Source organism: Ictidomys tridecemlineatus, chromosome 11, assembly GCF_052094955.1.
Source record: "Ictidomys tridecemlineatus isolate mIctTri1 chromosome 11, mIctTri1.hap1, whole genome shotgun sequence".
NCBI classification, from domain to species: Eukaryota; Metazoa; Chordata; class Mammalia; order Rodentia; family Sciuridae; genus Ictidomys; species Ictidomys tridecemlineatus.
In genome coordinates this window covers 105,896,000-105,916,888 of record NC_135487.1, presented here as the reverse complement: position 1 = coordinate 105,916,888, position 20,889 = coordinate 105,896,000, and the positions used below count along the sequence as shown (strand labels likewise).

Sequence of the window (20,889 nt, the reverse complement as noted above, 5' to 3'; positions counted from 1 at the left end):
CCTCAAGATTTAATGTTGTTTAATGTGGGTTTTGGACTTCCTTGGGACCTGTTACCCTTTCTTCTTGACTGTTACTGTTTTGGGGAATGGGAATGTCTATCTTATGCCTATCTTTTGGAAGCATATAACTTGCTTGACTTCATGCTCACAGCTGGAGAAGAATTTGCCTTAGGATTAATCATACCTTGAGTCTCATGTGATTTAGAAGATATTTGGATGAGACTTTGAACTCAGACCTTAAGTTAAGACTTTTGGAATTACTAGGATGGAATGAATATATTTCATATGTGAGAAGGACATCAATTTTGGAGGATGAGGGATGGAATGCTATGGTTTGAATGTTTGTGCCTCCTCCAAAATTCATGTTGAAACTTAATTCCCACTGCAACAGTATTCCGAGGTGGAGCCTTAAGAGGTGATTAGGCCATGATTCACTAATCATGAATGTATCGGTGCCTTATAAAAGGGCTTGAGAGGGCAAGTTTGTACCTTTGGTCCCTTCTTGTCTCCTCCAGAAGATGCAACAATAAGGTGCTGTCTTGGAAGCAGAGAGCTGCCCTTACCAGATACCAAAACTTTTGCACCTTGATCATGGACTTCTCAATTTCCAGAACTGTGAGAAATAAATTTATATTATTTGGAAATTACCCAGGCTCAGATATTTTGTTTTAGCAGCACAAATGAATTAAAAAACTCAGTAACCATGATGACTCAGACTATACCTTGAAACTGAACCAAACAGAACATGTAATCTCAGAGGCTGTTGACAGGGAAAAAGGTTAGAGGGAGCACAATAATTTATACTTCCTCAGCTTGAAAAATGATATATGTTACTTCCTTCACAGGTCATTAGCCAGCTGTAATCACACTAACTGCAAGAAAGGCTGGGTAAAGCAAGGAGCAGTGGAATATTTGGTGAGTACTGTCTATGGTATAGTAGTCCTTGAATTACTTCCTTGAGGGCAAAAATCTGTGTTACTTATTTCTATTTCCATAAATCTAGAAAAAGTACCTGATGTGGTGCTTGCTAATAATTGTTGAATCAAAAATCAATGAATAGAGGCTGGGATTGTGGCTCAGTGGTAGAGCACTTATCTAGCAAGTGTGAGGCAGTGGGTTCAATACTCAGCACCACATAAAAAATACACATAAATAGGGCTGGGGTTGTGGCTCAGTGGTAGAGTGCTCGTGCCAATTTAATTAATCAGAAGGGGGGAGATGCTGAGGGCCATTGCCAAGTAGGAATGACGCATCGAAATTTCCTTGCCAAAATACTCCTGTAGTAATATTTTTTGTTGGTATTACAATAAATAATAAAGGCAAACTTATATCAATTCTATCTAGATGCATATTTTCCATATATGTTTCAATAATTTTTAATGCCTTTCTAGCTTTAGGAGTTAACATTCGGGGTGAATTTGGATCTGATGGACCTTTTAGAATATCAAATAAAGGTCCCAACTCTCCTGTTGGTATGCCTAGATAAGGCCTTATCCAATTTATATCTCCCAATAACTTTTGAAAGTCGTTAAGTGATTTGAGTTGATCTACTCGTATTTGAATTTTAGGTGGACGGACCATGGTTGAGGATAATAGAACTCCTAAATAATTAATCGGAAAATTTAATTGTACTTTATCTATTCCTATCTCTAGATTATAATTTTTTAACAAGTTTGTAAGTGTGGCATAACATTCTAGCAATGTGTTTTTATCTTTGTGTGCTAATAATACATCATCCATATAGTGAAATATTTTTAGTTCAGGATTTTGATTTCTAAGTGGCTGGATTGCTTTATTAACATATATTTGACACATAGTTGGACTGTTAGCCATTCCTTGAGGGAGTACTTTCCATTCATATCTCTCATCAGGACCTTCATGATTTAGTGCAGGGATAGTAAATGCAAAACGTGGACTATCCTCGGGATGAATTGGAATCGAAAAAAACCAATCTTTAATATCTATAGCTAAAACATGCCACGTTTTTGGTAAAGCAGACAATTGAGGAATCCCTGATTGAGCAGGTCCCATAATAACCATCTCATTATTAATGGCTCTTAAATCTTGCAATAATCTCCATTTACCAGATTTCTTTTTGATGACAAAAATGGGAGTATTATGGGGAGATACGGAAGGTTGTAAATGTCCTTCCGCTAATTGTTGTTTGACCAGATCATGGGCAACTTTTATCTTTTCTTTAGTCAGGGGCCACTGAGGAACCCACACTGGTCTTTCTGATTTCCAAGTAATTTTGATTGTCTCAGTGGCCCTTTCTGAAAATCCAACCCATGTCTGTCTGTTCCTTGATCTATTTGAATTGGTGCTGCTATACCTTGTTCTTGTTTTCCTAATCTTTTTTCTTTCCTAATACCTTGTCTAGCCCTAGTAGTGGGCGCATTAGGATTGATGTTATTTGTTAACATCAAACCTAGTTGATCTAGGACATCTCGTTCCCATAAATTAATAGGAAGGTGATCCAAAACATATGGCTGTATAGTTCCTTCACATCCTTCAGGATCCTTCCAATCTAATACCATAGCACTTCTATGGGGATTAGTCGCCACTCCTAGGCCTCGAAGCATTTGAGTGGCTTGTTGTAATGGCCAATGTTTTGGCCATTTTTGAAGAGATATGATGCTAAGGTCAGCACCTGTGTCCAACAGTCCATTAAACTCATGACCCTGAATATTTAGTTTTAGCATTGGGCGAGAATCTAAATTTAAAGACAACATAGCCCAATCTACCCCTGTGGAGCCTAATCCCCTGGAACCTCTTTCTACATTATGACTAGAGAACTTATTATGTAGGCTGGGTATTATTAACAACTGTGCTATTCTATCTCCAGGTGAAATTACTGATATATCTCCTGGAGAACTAGCTATAATTTTTATTTCACCTACATAATTGGGATCAATTACCCCAGGACTTATCATAAGTCCTTTTAATGTGGATGAACTACGTCCCAATAATAAGCCTACTGTTCCTTGGGGAAGAGGTCCTTTTACTCCTGTGGGAATGATTTGAACTCCCATCTCTGGAGTTAATACTGCTCTGGCAGAGGCGCAGATGTCCAACCCTGCGCTCCCTCGGGTTTGTCTGATGAGGGATTTAATGGACAATGTGTCCTGGGCACCACCCTGATGGTGTTGCTGGGTTCCTCCACTGCCCCGTATATTTGTGGTTGTGGGCCCCAGAGCATTGGGCCCCCCAATCCGTTTTTTGGCAATGAAGCCTGATGCCTTTCTCCACGATATTGTGGGTAAATACCTGATCCTTGTCCGTTTTTTGATAAGGGAGTACCTTCTATGGTGGTTTGAGAACGGCATTCATTAGCCCAATGTCTCCCTCTACGGCATCGTGGGCAAATACCCGGTATTCTATTCCTTTGATTTCTAGTTTTGTTAAACCCTCCTCTTATGGGGCAACTCCTTTTAAAATGTCCTGTTTGTTCACAATTATAGCATGTTTCTGGCCTGGCATCTAAAGCCTGTTGTACTGCAGCTGCCAAGATTTGCCCTTGTTCATTAATATCTCTACATAATTTAATATATGTGTTTAAATCTTCATGTCTCCATGGCCTAATAACCTCTCTGCAGCAACGATTTGCTTGGTCATAAGCCAGTTGTTTTATTAATGGCATTACTTGATCTGTATCCCCAAAAATTTTGGCAGCTGTTTGAATAAGCCTATCTACAAAGTCAGCATAAGGTTCATTAGGTCTCTGTATTACCTTAGATAGCTGACCTTGTAAATCTCCATGTCCTTGTAAAGTCTTCCATGCCCTAACTGCATCTGCAGCAATCTGTGCATATACAGCAGGATCATATTCAATTTGTTGCCATTGACTCTCATAAGGTCCTTTTCCTAACAACATATCTAGATTTCTTTGAGGGTAACCGGCTGCTGCATTTCGCCTAGCTGTCTCCATGCAAAATTCCTCATTGGCAATCTTCCATAACAAATATTGTCCTCCATTTAGCACAGATTTACACATGCTAGCCCAATCTGCTGGCGTCATGTCCAAGTTAGTAATTGACTCGACCATGCTTACCGTGAAGGGAGCTTGGGGACCATAGGTTGTTACAGCCTCCTTTAACTGCTTCACTGTTTTGAAATCTAAAGCATGGTAAATTCGCTGCCCTCCTGCCTGCTCAAGTACAGGGCATGCTAATCTTTGAGGTCCTGTCTCAGGATCCCACTTATCAACTACGGGGTTTGAGGGCCACTCAGCTGTCTCCATCGGTGGGGCCATTGGTTGAATTACGCCCTCTGGTAATAAAACAGAGTTAGTAACAGCCTCTTGTTGTGACCTTTTTCCTAATAACTCCTTTTCCTTTAAATTTTCTTCCTCTCTCTGACTAGCTCGAGAGACCTTCTCTTTTGCTTGATCTAAAATGTCTTTCTCCATGGTCTGAATTGCTAACAATTTACTTAACACCTTTTCCGTTTCTTTTTTACTAATTTCTAATCTTCTATAAAGATAACGCAATCCAATAAGATAACACAAAACAAAACCGCAACTGAATGAAACAAAAACTGAATAAAAATTAGCTGTATCAATTTTCTCTTCCACGGGGCTGACTAACTTCAAACCTTGAGCCAACCATTTTTCCCAGTTTGCCTGAGAAATTTCTAGGGATAGGCAGCTTGAAACAAAAACAAAATAAATCAAAACAAGAACACATTGTTTTTTGAAATGGTCCCCCATTCTCTTGCCTTCCCTCAGGGGCGAGCAATTTCACTTACTTCCAAGTTTCAGAGATTCTGTGTACGGACCACCAAATGCCAATGTCTCGGCTTGGCACAGAATCACGAGCCACTCTCAGCTTTGTAGATTCAAACAGCAATTCTTTATTCCCGGACTCACACCGGCCCTGTACAAACACGTTCTGGGGAAATCCAAGTTCTTCCAGCCCAATTCACCTACTCCACGAGGCTTTTTTCCAAATCCCATTTGAATCTCAGGAGAACTCAAGGGGAACAAGCAGCAGGAACACCCTAATCCCAGCAGCAATAATCTTCAACCTCCAACTTCCCTAAAACCCCTATTGTCTTAAACTGGGAACGCCCTAAACTTGTCTTAAACCTGGAACGCCTTAAACTCAAGGAGCGGGAAACTTCCTCAAACCTGATCTGCTCTAAACCCGGATCCGCCCTGGTCTTTGAGCAAGGTCACCTTACTAAAGCATACATGCAATGTCCCATTGAATGTCCTCTAAGCAACATGGGGTACGCTGGCAAGGAAATTTCGATGCGTCATTCCTACTTGGCAATGGCCCTCAGCATGCTCGCCTAGTACAAGTGACGCACTGGGTTTGGTCCTCGGCACCACATAAAAATGAAATAAAGATATGGTGTCCACCTACAACTAAAAAATAAATATTAAAAAATATACATAAATAAAAGGTATTGTACCCATCAATAGCTGAAAAAAAAATCAATGAATGGCATATAAAATTGGTTTTCTAGAAGTATTCTGAATAGTTTTTAGATAGAATTAAATACTCCAGTTCGGTTAATGTTTCAACTAGAGTTAACAAAAAGAAAGTATTTTGTTAAGAGTTTATTTGAGGGGCTGGGGTTGTGGCTCAGTGGTAGAGCACTTGCATCAAATGTGTGAAGCACTGGTTTTGATTCTCAGCACCACATATAAATAAAAAAAGTTGTATCAGTAACTAAAGATTAAAAAAAAAAAGAATTTATTTGAAGCTGGGTGTGGTGGTAGATACCTGTAATCCTAGCAATTTGGGAGGCTGAGGCAGGAGGATTGTTAATTCTAGGCCAGCAACTTATTTGAAGTTGTTGAATTCATTCTCAAATGTAGTTACGGATTACATGAAATCTTTTTTATGGGAGGCTAGTGATTTTTAAATTTTACTTTATTTATTCTTTCTTTCTTTCTTTTCTTTTTCTTTTCTTTTTTTTTTTTTTTTGAGATAGGATCTAAGTCACTGAGGTTGGCTTTGAACTTGTGATTCTCCTGCCTCAGTCTCCCAAGTAGTTGGGATTACAGGCACACACCACTACACCTAGCCCTTGGTTTTTAATAGGGAATGTAGGCATGAACAATATTGTAATAATTCATATGGCATTGGTTACACAGAAGTAAGTACCAAGTGATATGGAATGACAAACTGCGGGACTATCCTGGTTTGAGCAATAGGAAAGTAGAGTCGAAAAGATCTCTCCCAAATTTAACGTTTCAATTTAAACCAAAAGAATAAGGAGGATTTGGCAATGGAAAAGTGAAGAGAAAAGAATTCCACAATGAGGGACTCGCACGTTCTCGTAGTTTGATGATGAATACCCACAGGATTACATTCCTAGTTATATAGCAGGAGAAGTTGTAGAAAAAAACAACTTGTTCAAGGGACACTGTTTAACAAACAACTTAATTAGGACCATAGGTCATATTCTTAACCTTTCAGGACAGAGCTCACAATTTTCTCTTAAGGTAGACTTTCCTGACTCAAATAGTAGCTGAGCCAGTTATTTCTGTAGCCCATCAGGAATACCAACCAACCATGAGCTAGACTGATGTAAGAGATACCAATTTACAGCCTGTTTCAGAGCAAGCAGGATGAGAACCAAAGAGCCCTAAATGGCTCTCATGCAGGAAGAGGGTGGGGCATAGTGGTAGAGGGGGAAGATTCTTCGGTGAAAGCCAAGCGCTAAAAGCAGCTGCCTGTGACATTTCCGTCAGCAGCCTTTCCTCCCTCCCTCATTGTGTATGAGACACACATCAGATGTTCTGGTTTATGATTTCAGTTTCAGAGCACGAACGCTCTGAGATCCAAGCTCACATACTTCTCATTGTGGCCTGCTCATTAACTGGGTTCTAAAGCCCATCCAAGACTGACAACAATATTGGGACCCCTTTCTCCTACTCCAAAGGAAATGTGGAAACTTGTGGATTGGTTGAGCCTCAGATCTCAGGTGCCTAGTCTCTATCTTTGCTAGAAAGTGATGACGTACAGCCTACCAAATAGATACTGCACAGATGTCAGAACCATTTCAGAACACAAGGTCATGTACAGCTATTGCCTTCCCCCATTGATATCAACACTAAAGATAATCTGTTCTCTTTCCTTTAGAAGACACAGCAGAAGCTAACCCTTGGAGGTCTGAGGTAAGCACCACTGTCTCTGTTAGGTGGAGCAGACTAGGGAGGGTCAACTCTTTACTTTTTAGTGTTGTGTTTACTTCCCAAGCAAATAAAAGTAGAAAAATCTATTATTTATGGAGAAGATAATAAAAGAATGCTCTTAAAAAGCTTTTGCTTCTTTGATTAAAAGCACAGATCCTGATTTGACTGAGATATCAGTAAGTGAAAAGACATAGTTACACACCGATGAATCTTTAAAACTTTAAAAGTTCCTAATATTCTGATCATTTAAAATATGTTAAAGATTTCTGTTAAGTGTTGGTATTTGGAAGCTTCCAAAATGCTAGGTCATATTATTTCTCAGATTACTTCCACATATTATCTCATGTGATTATAAAAACTATTGTAAAATTAACATCAACAAATTTTAAGACCAGGGCTGGGGATGTGGCTCAAGCGGTAGTGCGGCCCGGGTTCGATCCTCAGCACCACATACAAAGATGTTGTGTCCGCCGAAAAACAAATTCATTCTCTCTCTCTCTCTCTCTCTCTCTCTCTCTCTCTCTCTCTCTCTCTCTCCCCACCCTCCTCTCTCTTTAAAAAAAAAAAAAAGATCTGTTTTATTTAAAAAACAAAAAATTTTAAGACCAAATTTCAATGGTGTTAACAACAATCTGTTTTTTTTTTTTAAAAAAAATATTTTATTTACATTTTAGTTTTCGGCAGACACGACATCTTTGTTTGTATGTGGTGCTGAGGATTGGACCCAGGCCGCGCCCATTCCAGGCGAGCATGCTACCGCTTGAGCCACATCCCCAGCCCCAACAATCTAGTTTTTAAAAAATATTTATTTTTAGTTATAAGTAGGCACAATATCTTTATTTTATTATTATGTGGTGCTGAGGATCGAACCCAGTGCCTCACACAGGCTAGGCGAGTGCTCTATCACTGAGCCATGGCCCCAGCCCAACAATCTGTTGTAATCTAATTGGTAGCAGTGCCTGAGCACAAGAATGCTTTCTTTATAATTGAACAGCCACATTAAATGAGTTTTGTGTCAGAATTCTTTTTTTTTTTTAAATCCTCTATTGGTTCTTTCTTTATTCATTTTTATGTGGTAATGAGGATAGAACCCAGTGCCTTACATGTGCTAGGCAAGCACTCTATCACTGAGCTACAACCCCCACCCTCAGAATTCTTTTCTTTTTCATTTTTTATATGTTATTTTTAGATACACACGACAGTATTTTGCCATATTATACATATGTGGAGTATAAATTCCCATTCTTATGGCTGTATATGTGGAGTTATACCTGTTGTGCCTTTATATATGAACATAGGAAAGTTATATCTGATTCATTCTACTGTTTTTCCTATTCCCATCCTCCCTTCCCTTCATTCCCCTTTGTCTAATCAATGAGCTTCTATCCACCCCCCCTTATTGTGTTAGCATTTGCATATCAGAGAGAACCAGAATTCTTTTTATAACCAAGTATTAGATCCAATTTTGGATGATTTGAATGATGGGTAGGCTTTGGAAAGAGCATGTTAAAAGTTCATATCATAGTTTCTTAGTCCACATTATTTCTCAAGCCACATAAGTGTATGTCTGAGGTAGTAACTACATTTATTTTTCATGCATGCTATGCAAGTGCTCTACCACTGAGCTTCATCCCCCACCCCATAACTGTTTAGTTATATTTTTTGCATTTTTTTGGTATTAGGTATTTGACCCACTGGGCCACATCCCAGCCAGTGTTTTATTCTTTTTGAGATAGGGTCTTGCTGAGCTGCTTAGGTCCTTGTTGAGTTGCTGAGGCTGGCTTTGAACTCATGATTCTCCTGCCTCAGCCTCCCAAGCTGTTGGGATCACAGGCATGTGTCACCATGCCTGGCTATATGTAGCTTCTTTGTTTTTTAGCTTTTGGCAAATGCTAATTCAAGAACTGGAAGAAAAGCTATGTTCCTATGTTATCTAAATTACTTCTTTTCAGGGTGGGGATGTAGATCAATGGCAGAGTGCTTGAGGCCCAGAGTTCAATCCGGAACACTGCAATAAAAAAACAAAATAACAACAAAACAATCAACAAAAGAACTCCCAAAACTTCTTTTCTCTTTTAGCGTTAGAACACTGTTGCCAGCTACTACATTATACATAAGTAGGAAGGAAGAAATATGAGCCGAGGATCTTGGGAATTAGAAAATTCAACACTGTTGGATTTTTAAACACTATCTATATGACATTGGATATATCTGAACTTTTTCTTCTGTAAAATAAAGGAGTTGGATTAAAGTATTTCTAACCCATTCTTTAGTTTGAATATTCTGATTCATCTGACAAGCAAACTCTCCTCTTTTTTGGTCCTTGTTGTATGTAGAACGCTCAATCATTTTCAGTTTTAAAAAAAAATCACCACAGATGCTTAAAATAGCTCTCTCCCTCTCTATAGAATGTCTGCCCCTCTCCCCAGATATTCATGATACCACTTAAAAATTATTTTAAAACATCCAGATAAAAATACAAAGAAGAAAATAAATGCTATCCTATGGGTATAACTCCACTACTGGGAGAGGAACCTCCTTAACATTTGAAGTTATAATCTTTTGTTATTACAGGGTATGTGTGTGTGTGTGAGTTTCTGGGAATTTAACCCAGAAGTGCTCTACCACTGAGAGCTATATCCTTAGTCCTTTTTTTTTCTTTTTTAAAGAGAGAAAGAGATAATTTTTTAATATTTATTTTTTAGTTTTTCGGTGGACACAACATCTTTGTTTGTATGTGGTGCTGAGGATCAAACCCAGGCTGCACGCATGCCAGGTGAGCGCGCTACCACTTGAGCCACATCCCCAGACCTCCTTAGTCCTTTTTTTAGTTGGTGATAGTGTCTCACTAAACTGCTGAGGCTGGCCTTGAATTAGCAATCCTCAGGCCTCAGCCTCTCAAATTATTGGGATTACAGGCCTGTGCCACCACACCAGGCATATTAGCATTTTAAAACAATTTTTTAAATGGTTCATTAGAATTGTATGTAATAGCAGAATTTGTTGTTGGATCAAACCCAGGGTCTCCCACATAGTAGGCAGGTGCTCTACCCCTGAGCTACATCCTAGGCCCCTAATATTACTTTTTTTTTTAAATACCTGGGATTGAATCCAGGGGTGCTTAACCACTGAGCCACATTTTCAGCCCTTTCTATTTTTTATTTTGGGACAGGGTCTCACTAAATAGCTTTGGGCCTTGCTAAATTGCTCAGATTGGCTTTGAATGTATGGGACAGCCTCAATCTCCTGAGCTGCTGGGAATCCAAGTGTGCACCACCGCATCTATCTCTCATATCTGTGGTCATAATTTTATGCATATTTTCTTTAAAAAACAAAATTGTTGACTGGGCATGGTGGCACACACCTATAATCCCAGCAATTTGGGAGGCTCAGGCAAGAGGATTATGAGTTTGAAGCCAGCTGGGCAATTTAGCAAGACCCTATCTCAAAATGAAAAAAGATTGGGGATATGGGGATATAGTCCAGTGGTAGAGTGCCCTGGGTTCAGGATGGTGCCACAAAAAAAAAAAAAAAAAAAAAGTCATCACTTCGCTTTTAGTGTTTTAAAACCTGAATTACTTACAACACATCATAAACATTTTCTTTACACTCTTTTAAAGCATGATTACTTTTTTTTTTTTTTTTTTTTTTGGTACCAAGGAGAATTGACCTAAAGACACTTTACCATTGAGTTACATCCCCAGGTCCTTTTTTAAAAAATATCTTTATTTTATTATTTATTTTTAGGTGGTGCTGAGGATTGAATCCAGTGCCTGATGCATGAGAGGCAAGCGCTCTACCACTGAGCTACAACCCCAGCACCCCGAGTCCTTTTTATTTTTATTTTGAAATAGGGTCTAAGTTGCATAGGTCCTCCCTAAATTTAGAAGGTTGACTTTGAACTTGATATCCTTCTGATTTAGCCATTTAGTCTCCTGAGTAGCTGGGATTATAGATGTGTACCACCTTGCTGGGATATTTTGGTTTTCAAATCCAAAATCTATCAGTTTTAAGGCTCTATTCTGGTGTACTTTTCCCATCGATATTTAGGTAAAAACTGAATTGGGGAACTGATTGCAATATAGATTCTCAGGAGTTTCCCAGAAAAACAAATAAAAACAACCAGACAAGTGGTTTTACATTGAGCAACTCTATGTAAAGTGTTACAACAGTGTCTGGCACAGAGGACATGCCTTATTAGCTGCTATTTATCATCATCATTATTATCCTGACACCTACCACTTTGAAATAATCAACAAGTTATTTATTAGTCATATGCATATATCTATACAAATCAGGTTGTAAGAAATTTAGTGATGCTTTAAGATGTGTGTGTGTGTGTGTGTGTGTGTATTTTTTTTTTTTGTACAAGGTATTGGACCCAGCGGTACTTTATCACTGAGCCATATCCCCAGCCCCTTTCTTTCTTTTTTAAAAAATATTTATTTTTTAGAAGTAGTTTCACACAATACCTTTATTTTGTATATTTATTTTTATGTGGTACTGAAGATTGAACCCAGGGCCTCACATGTGCTAGATAAGAGCTCTACCACTGAGCCACAAACCCAGCCCTCCCTTACTTTCTTTCTTTTTTTTTTTTTTTTTTTGAGACAAAAATATTTTTAAGTTGCTAAGGGTCTCTCTAAATTGCTGAGGCTGGCCTCAAACTTGTGATCCTCCTGCCTCAGCCTCCGAAGTCTCTAGGATTACAGGTGTGCACCAAGGCACAATGATACATTTTGATGAAGAAAAAATAGAAAATCAAAATTTTACAGAAAAAAATTCAGTTTCCTATCATAATGTCCTTTGTCAGTTCAACCAGAGCCCTGCATCAAAGGTTGAGAAAAGTTCATAGCACATTGTTTTTCAAATAAATTTAAAACAGAAACCATTAATATGTAAGATAGTAAGTGAAATTAATTACACAGTAATAGAATGTATTGCTTTTCAACAATTCTGGTGTCTCATTAACTGGACCAAACTCCATATTTTTGTTTTTGTTTGTTTGTTTGTTTGAGAAAAAGAAAAAAGAAGTTTCACTGCTTTGCTAGCAAAGGAGAAACACAGGACTCTTGTCCCAGGGGCTATGTCCACAGGTATTCTGAATGTAGAATCAAGGTTCCCAGGGAAATTAGACATTTGAATGACAGCCATATCCTATGGAGGAACCAATTTCCTTTATAAATTTTTTTTCCCACCAAAGAGGATAGAATGCCAATAGGGAGAGGCCAGGAGAAAGACTGAAAAACTAGCTGCTTAGAGACTAGCTTCATGGGAATGTCTTTAGCTCAGCCTTTACCTATGAGTGCTTCCATCCCTGAATGCCTTTGTTTTGGTATATCTTCTAATCTACAAAACAAAGGGAGGAGGAGTAAAAGGAATTAAACTACAATTGTACAGGATATTCAATAAGTGGAAAATAGTCTTTGGCTGAATTGAAATTGTCTTGCAATCACTTTGAAAAGGAGTGAGTAAAAATCTTGAAAAGAAAACAAACTCCTAGTAGAGATTATCTCAGAAAGGTTAGTGTCCCTAATTGGCAGGAAGTCATACCAAGCATTAACACAAAATTTAAATTTCCTGCCAAGGGACTGGGGTTGTAGCTCAGTGGTGGAGCGCTTGCCTAGTATGTGTGAGGCACTGGGTTGAATCCTCAGCCCCACATAAAAATAAATAAATAAAAATGAAGGTATTGTGTCCATATACAACTAAAAATAAATTTAAAAAAATTCCTGCCTAATATAGACAGAAAATCCATTTTGTGGACATTAAGCCTTTTTCTTTCTTTTTTAACAAGTGAAGGGACTGGGGATGTGGCTCAAGCAGTAGCGAGCTCACCTGGTATTCATGCGGCCTGGGTTCGATCCTCAGCACCACATACCAACAAAGATGTTGTGTCTGCTGAGAACTAAAAAATAAATATTAAAAATTCTCTCTCTCTCCTCTCTCACTCTCTCTTAAAAAAAAAAAAAAAGTGAAGAGAATACATGAAATTTATTTCGTCCCTAGGATATGGCTGCAGTAGACTTTAATACTACCTTAAAATACATAATTTTCTCCCTCACCCCAACTTTCTCTTCGATGAAGAAAAAAGGAGAAATTTGCTTTGCTAATATGAGGAAAAGTTTTTCATATAAAGAATGTACAAGATCATAGAATGTTTATATGATTATCTAAAACTCAATGTGTAATTTCTAAATTCTGTGGCTTTTGCTTTTTGTTTTTTTGGTACTGGGGATTGAACCCAGGGGTGCTTAACCACTGAGCCAAATGAAGACCTTTCTATACTTTATTTTGAGACAGGGTCTTGCTAAGCTGCTTAGGGCCTCAGTAAATTTCTGAGGTAGGCCTTGAACTTGCAATCTTCCTGCCTTACCCCTAGGAATTCCTAGGATTACAGGTGTGCATCACCATGCCCAACTTGGCTTCTTAATAGTAGACAATATATTAGGAATTTGGAATAACTGAATTTTAAAGTACAAAGACCGCATAGATTTTTGCTTGAAGTCCTTATTACTTAAGCAAATTCACTAACAGCTTTGAGGAATGCTTCCATGGATTGATGAGGTTTATAAATATGTAATGCTCTACCGCTGGGATTATGGCTCAGCGGTAGAGCACTCGCCTAGCACATGCTAGGTCCTCGGTTCGATCCTCAGCACCACATAAAAATAAATAAATAAATGAAATAAAGGGTTTGTGTCCAACTACAACTAAAATATAATAAATATATTTTAAAAAATAAATATGTAATGTTAAAAAAAATAAAGAGATGTACATCTAGAGGAGATAGTTCAAAACACCAAATTTAATTTGCAAGCCCATGCTTTTTCCCAAGTAATCATGAGCCCTGGGAAGGAATTAGGAAATGAAACATATTATAAATAATCTGGATTTGGAGGTGGCTTCCCTAAGCAATTTATTAGAGTAAAATAACTGTCAAAAGAAACTCGTTGGCAAATATAATAACTATGAAACCTTATTAATTCACATTAATTAGTAAGAAAGTTAAATGGGAGTAAGGATTGGAATTCTATAACAGAATTCAATAACAGATCCTTTGAATCTCCCCCTTCCCCCCATCAAACTAAGGATCTCACACATGCTAGTCAAGTCCTCAAGCTCAGAGCTCCACACATCCCAGACTTGGGAAAAAATGCCTTCTAGGAAGAAGAATCAGCATGTACAAAGGCTGAGGGCTCAGGGTTGGAAATATGAAGTACTCTTGCATTTTCCTGATTAGCATCCTCTTCATTCCTATCTTATACTCTCTGGACTCTGAACAAATTAATAAAAATAGCTTAGCATTTGAGAACACAAGTTGAGTTAAGTATGCTTAAGTTTAAATCTCAGCTTTATAGTATTTATGAGTAAAAAATTACTCAATTTATGATTAAACATAAGTTTAGTGACCTACCTGTAAGCTTTGGGAGAGGGAATGGGATTGCCACAGGATCTTGGTAGAAAGCTTTCAACATTATGGTTGCAGTGACTGAGAGTTCCCTCAGTAACTAAGTCCATGGATTCCTCATTCCACTGGATTCTCTTAAGTGATCCTGGAGTCATTACAGCCTGATTCATGTACTCCTATGTTATGGTGAGAGCACATTTGGGCAGTTAAGGCCTGTGGTCTCATCTGGGCTGATCAAACAAGTGACTAGTGAAACAGAGAGGTTCTGCATGATAGAGTTAGAAGGCTCCCAGATTGACTAATCTTTTAATTGAAAATAGGAGTAAAAACCTATTATCCAGCCTGCCTGGGCCTGATGGAGCATGAGATGAAGGCCAAACCTAGTCCTCTATTTGGTTACCCATCTGTAATTTACGGTTTTATGCCTCCCATTGGCCTCTTGAATGGCATGTAATTTCTCCAGATTCTAGTTCCTGCTGTGGCTAGTTTACATGAGACAAAAGTAATGAAATCTATGTACATGAGGGATTTAGGGGGTGATGAAAACAGTCACTCTAGGAGAATGTATTCTGAGCTTGGTGACTATACTTTTGGCTTTGGGATAACTCAGTAGACTGGCTATCCTGGGGGTAAGTAACAAAGGGTATTCCATTAGGACAAGATTTCCCAGTTTCTTTCTTACTATTAAATTAGATGTGGTAAGACACAGTGGGAGGTATGTGTACATCAATCTGTAAGACTTTAAAAATTCCTCAGCCTGAGACTATGACTTCTAATCCATTGGAGAAAAAAGAACTTGCCCATTTGGCTGTGGAGTCTGGGGCTGAAGATTGTAAGTGGGCTCAGAGTGGTAGAAATGCCCGTAATCCCCACTACTCTAAGGAGGCTGAAGCAGGAGGATGGCGAGTTGGGGGCCAACCTGGGCAACTTAAAGAAAATAAAAAATAAAAAGGGTGGGGCTGGGGATGTGGCTCAAGCGGTAGCGCGCTCACCTGGCGTGCGTGCGGCCCAGGTTCGATCCTCAGCACCACATACCAACAAAGATGTTGTGTCCGCCGAGAACTAAAAAATAAATATTAAAAATTCTCTCTCTCTCTCTCCTCTCTCACTCTCTCTTAAATAAATAAATAAATAAATAAATAAATAGGGTAGCTCAATGGTAGAACACTTGCCTAACGAGTGCAAGACCCTGTGTTCAACTCCTAGTACTGAAGAAAAAAGAGAAATATAAAGTTGGCCAGTTCAGTCACTGTGGCCATGATGACCACAATGAACTCATGGATCTAGGATCGGGAAAAATTATGAATGAAGCTTCAAGGAAATTGTCCTTAAACTTGAACCCTAATTTGTGAAAGGTGACAACGGCAGGCAAGTCTCCACATAGGGACAGGACTGCTAACTCTGTGAGTATGACCCTGGGTCTGAGATTAACTTTTCCTTAGAGACCTTTCATAAATCATCATGGGCACCATGAGAACTTGGGGAAGCATTTGTTCTTTTTCCCCCTTCTCAGTACTGGGGACTTCCCAGCACCCAGGGCTGCTCTACCATAGTTACATCCCTAACTCTTTTTTAAAAATTATGAGACAGGATCTCACTAAATATCCTAGGCTGGCCTTGTACTTGCCATCCTTCTGCCTCAGGCTCCGGGGTAGCTGGTATTATAGGCATGAGCCACCATGCCTGGCTCTGCCTAGTTCATAAAGACTTGCAGCAACCTCACAGGAACAGACTTCCCACCTACCTACCTGTTCATTCCTCATTCCTAACCCTCACACAATTTCTTATTATTGTTAGTTCTTCTTTTACGTTAATTAAAAACAAAGTGTTAGTTTTATGGATTTTAGTTTCTTTTCAATCACTGAATAATGCATTATATAGAAATGTCAAGCAAACTTGGACTATAGATTGTGCTGTATGGGGAAGTGTTTCGTGCTGTATGGGGAAGTGTTTCATGCAGAACTTCTCAGCCTTTGAATGTGGAGGTCTACAAGGGTATGGATTCTCCTCACACTGCTTACCATTCCTTAATATATTATACTGGGCTCATTAATTTTTTCCTAGTCCTTGAAGGTTTTTCAGTTTGAATCTTGGTTTAGATTAAGTTCAGGAATAAGTAGAGTGATACTCAGATGAAAAGACTTACAAAACATGAATGTTTACCTTCATTCTTAGTTCTCCAGGAATAGAGAAATGGCAGGGACCATTTCTCTGTATGGGTGAGGAGGGTCCTCAACAGTACTTAACTTCTCTAAATACACACCTTTTTTAGGTGAGCCACCTTCCAACTGTTCCACATTCCAAGTTTTTCCGTGTGAGCATTCTCTTCTTTGAGCAATAATGAGAACATCTACCTTATTTAGGGAAACTGTTATAACGTATCCACAGTGGTATGTCTTTTTTAAATGACCCCCCCCACAAAAAAAACCCATTTTAGAGTACAACAGGCATAACATCTGAAAACAACACTTGTTCAAAAGGTAGGGCAGGGAAGTCTTTATTTATATAAAGCTTAGAGTAGGTTTGATAATCCCTGGACTTGGTAATGTGTAGTGCAGGGCCTCCCGGCAGATTTGGGACTCTTAGAAGTAATCTCAAATTGAGTTCTATACTTTATGCTGAGTGACCTGAAATAAAGGTGTTGAAAAAAAAACATGTCCTAATATCCTTACCCACAACTTAGATGCCTAGAGACACATAACTGCTCCAAATTCAGATATGTATTGGTTAATTTCCCATAGTGCACCTTCTGATTTCAAAGGCAGCTTTCATAATCATTGCTTAGTTCATTTTCTTTTCTTTTTTTTTGTCCTAGGGGTTGAACCCAAGGGTACTTTACTTTTGGGCTATATTCCCAGCCCTTTTTATTTCCAATGTTGAGACAGGGTCTCACTAAGTGGCTTAGTGTCTTGTGAAGTTGCTGAGGCTGACTTTGAACTTGCACTCTTCCTGACTCAGCTTTTGGAGTCATTGGGATGATAGGCATGAGCCACCACACCTGGCAAGTTTGTTTAGCTCTACCAAGGGTCTTTCTAAGTCAAGAGGGCCTCAAACTCTTTGCATTTGTCTCCTATGGTTTTAGTAGTTACAAATGACAATTCTATTCATTTATTTTTGGTGAAAACTAAATGATGACTGTTTCTTTTTCTTTTTTTTAAATACTGGGGATTGAACCCAGGAGTACTTAACCACTGAACCACATCCCTAGCCACACTCCCCCAGCCTTTTTCCACAGATACATAACTTTTAATTACTTGTTCCAAACTGAGTGAAGAGTTATACAGATCAGCTAAATAGAAAGGCTGTGGCCTGTAGGTAATAATCCTGGTTGTTGAGTGCTACCTGCACTGAGCATATTCAGGTTTTCAATATTTTGAGTTTACAATAACAGTAGATTCTGCTGCTGCATTATAAAGTTGCTTTATAACTGATGGGAAGGAAAGATAGGAACCCTAGCACCTGTGAGGCTCTGGATTCCATCCCCCCCCACCCCCATTTTCCACATCCAAATTGAGGAGAAATACAATTTGGCTATTTGGGCCTTTTGTGTTTGGGAGCTTGTGGTTGCAGAGATCTCAGCACACAGCCAGCCAGCTCCATTCCTTGGGGCTCAAGGTGAGGAACCCGGCCCTTTTAAAAATATTTTTTATTTAGAAACAGGACTCACTAAGTTGCTTCAGGCCTCAATAAGTTGCTGATTCTGGCTTTGAACTCATGAGATTCTCCAGCCTCTGCCTCTTGAGCTGCTGGGATTACAGACATGCACCACCATGATGATTCTTTTTTTGTAGGGGGTGTATCATAGATTGAACTCAGGAGCACTCAACCACTGAGACATACCCCAGCCCTATTTTGTATTTTATTTAGAGACAGGGTCTCACTGAGTTGCTTGGCACCTCGCTTTTGCTGAGGCTGGCTTTGAACTTGCAATCCTCCTGCCTCAGCCCCCTGAGCTGCTGGGATTTCAGGTTTGCATCACCATGCCCGGCTATGATGACTATTTCTTAATGATTCCAGATAATACTGACAATACTATATGATCTTGGGAAGATACTTAATTTCTCTGTATCTGTTTATAAAATGGGATTATAGCAGTATCTAGTTTACAGCATCTTTGTGAGGAGTTAATGAGTCAATACATACCAAGTACTTAGAATGAAGCCTGGCATGCAGGCATATGTGTGTATGTCTGTATGTATGCATGTGTAGATTAGATAGAGATATACATAATTGAACCTAGGGGTACCTTGCCTCTGAGTACATCCCCATTCCTTTTTTTTTTTTTAGATATACATAACAGTAGAGTATGTTTTGATGTATTATACATACATGGCCCATTTCCTTTTTATTTTTTAAGACAAGATCTTGCTAACCTCCTGAGGGTCTAAGTTATTGAGGCTGACCTTGAACTTGCAATCCTTTTGCCTCAGATTCCTGAATCATGGGGATTACAGGTGTGTGCCACTGCATCCAACTAATGCTGGCAAAATATTAAGTATTCCATAAATCTTAGCTGTCATCAAATTATTGTTTTTATTAATCTGCACTCATTACATCTGCCTAAAAATACTTTACTATAGGCAGGAAGGAAGAGAAGGACGAAGGGAGGAAGGAAAAAAGATGCTCAAGGTTAGGACTTCATTAGTCAGAGTAAAGGAAGGAAAAGGTTTAGTAAATAGGTAGGAACACGTATAGAAGGAATGCTTGCAAAGGAAGATCCTAAACAGTGGCGTAGGTAACCAAAAGCATAGGCCAACTCTGCCTTGTGCCGCCTGAGACAGGAGTGGGAGAAAAGCCATATGAAATCACAGAACAGAGTGAGGTGATGGGAACTGAAATGCAATAAAGAGAGGATTGGGTGATCTGGGTGAAAACAAACTGAATTAGAGGATAAATAGGTCAAAAAGGAATATTCTCTTGGGCTGGGGTTGTGGCTCGGCCCTGGGTTTGATCCGTAGCACCACATAAAAATAAATAAAATGTATTGTGTTTAACCACAACTAAAAAATATTAAAAACAAAATTTAAAAAAGAAATATTCCCAAGTACTTGTTTTCTATATAGAATGTCTTACTGCCCTTAAAGTCTTAATCATTACACTTTATTATAATTTTTTAAAATTTTGTTCTCAAATCTAAATTAATTTTAGAAAATTATAAGGAAACAATGTAAATGTCCCATACTATCAATATTTTAAAATATAGGCTATAGCTCAGAGGTATAGGATTTGTCTAGCATGTGTGAGGCCCTGAGCACCATACACACACACATACACACACAAATAGTATTATATAAATCCCTGAAAAACTTGCTTATATGTATGTGTTTAAAAAAAATCCTCAAAGATCTAAAGAAGCAGGAAAACAAATTCTTGGCCACCAAAATTACCAAACACACAAAAAACAGTGGTCAGAAGTAATAATTTTGGACTAATTTGTCAGGGTGAAAAATATTTTCTTGTAAGCAATTTGTTTTCTATCAAACTGTTTTAACCAAGTTATCTCATGTTAGCAGGAAGCCAGCGAAGTAACTGATTAGGATGCTGAACTAGTGGAGGCTAGAGATAAGTGAAGTGTCAAAAAAAGGAGGAAGAAGAGCTGAGGAGAAATGGGGAGAGGTCAGAGAGGCTTGGAGCACATCTTACCAACCCTGAGTTTATTCTTCAAAAAATGGCAAATTCTTCACAGATCCAGACTTAGTCCTTGGCAAATAGCAGGACTACACTTGAAATCTAACAGGAAATTAAATGAAGATGCTCTGAACGAGTGGGTTCACAACTTTAAAGAATGTTTTTGGGACTGGCATTATCTCATTTTTTCTAGGTGTCTTGCAATAGCATACATGGTTCAAAACCAAATTAGATGTTGCCTATTAAATCCTTACAAATTATGATGTGGTATTCTTTTATTATTTATTTATTTGTTTATAGTTGTAAATGGACACAATGCCTTTATTTTATTTGTTTATTTTTATGTGGTGCTGAGGATCAAACTCAGTGCCTCCCTCACACTAGGCAAGTGCTCTGCCACTGACCTACAGACCTAGCCCTGATGGGGTGTTCTTAATTGATTAAATATTGTATCAAAAAGAATCCTTTCCTGTACTGTTTTTCTTTTTTTTTTTTTTTCTTTTTGTTTTGGACTGGGGATTGAACCCAGGGGTACTTAACCACTGAGCCACATCCCAACCCTTTATTATATTATTTATTTATTTAAAAAAATTTTTTTAGTTATAGATGGACACTATACCTTTATTTTCTTTATTCATTTTCTTTATTCATTTGGTGCTGAGGATCAAAACCAGTGGCTCACACGTTAGGCAACCGCTCTACC

General features: G+C 38.5%; 1 protein-coding gene and 2 long non-coding RNA genes across 3 annotated transcripts in view; 1 reads left to right on the top strand and 2 right to left on the bottom strand.

Annotated features, from left to right (window-relative positions):
* The window catches only part of Lrig2 (leucine rich repeats and immunoglobulin like domains 2), a 165,100-nt gene that overhangs the window by 139,682 nt on the left and 4,529 nt on the right, over window positions 1-20,889 (bottom strand). The gene's annotated exons all lie outside the window — the stretch shown is intronic.
* LOC144368258 (uncharacterized) lies at window positions 477-7,266 on the top strand. Its single transcript, XR_013428058.1, has 3 exons — window positions 477-615; window positions 846-915; window positions 7,095-7,266. It is a non-coding gene; the product is annotated as an uncharacterized LOC144368258 (long non-coding RNA).
* On the bottom strand, window positions 8,710-15,517 carry LOC144368261 (uncharacterized). Its single transcript, XR_013428061.1, has 2 exons — window positions 14,565-15,517; window positions 8,710-9,155 (listed from the first exon to the last, which is right to left on the bottom strand). It is a non-coding gene; the product is annotated as an uncharacterized LOC144368261 (long non-coding RNA).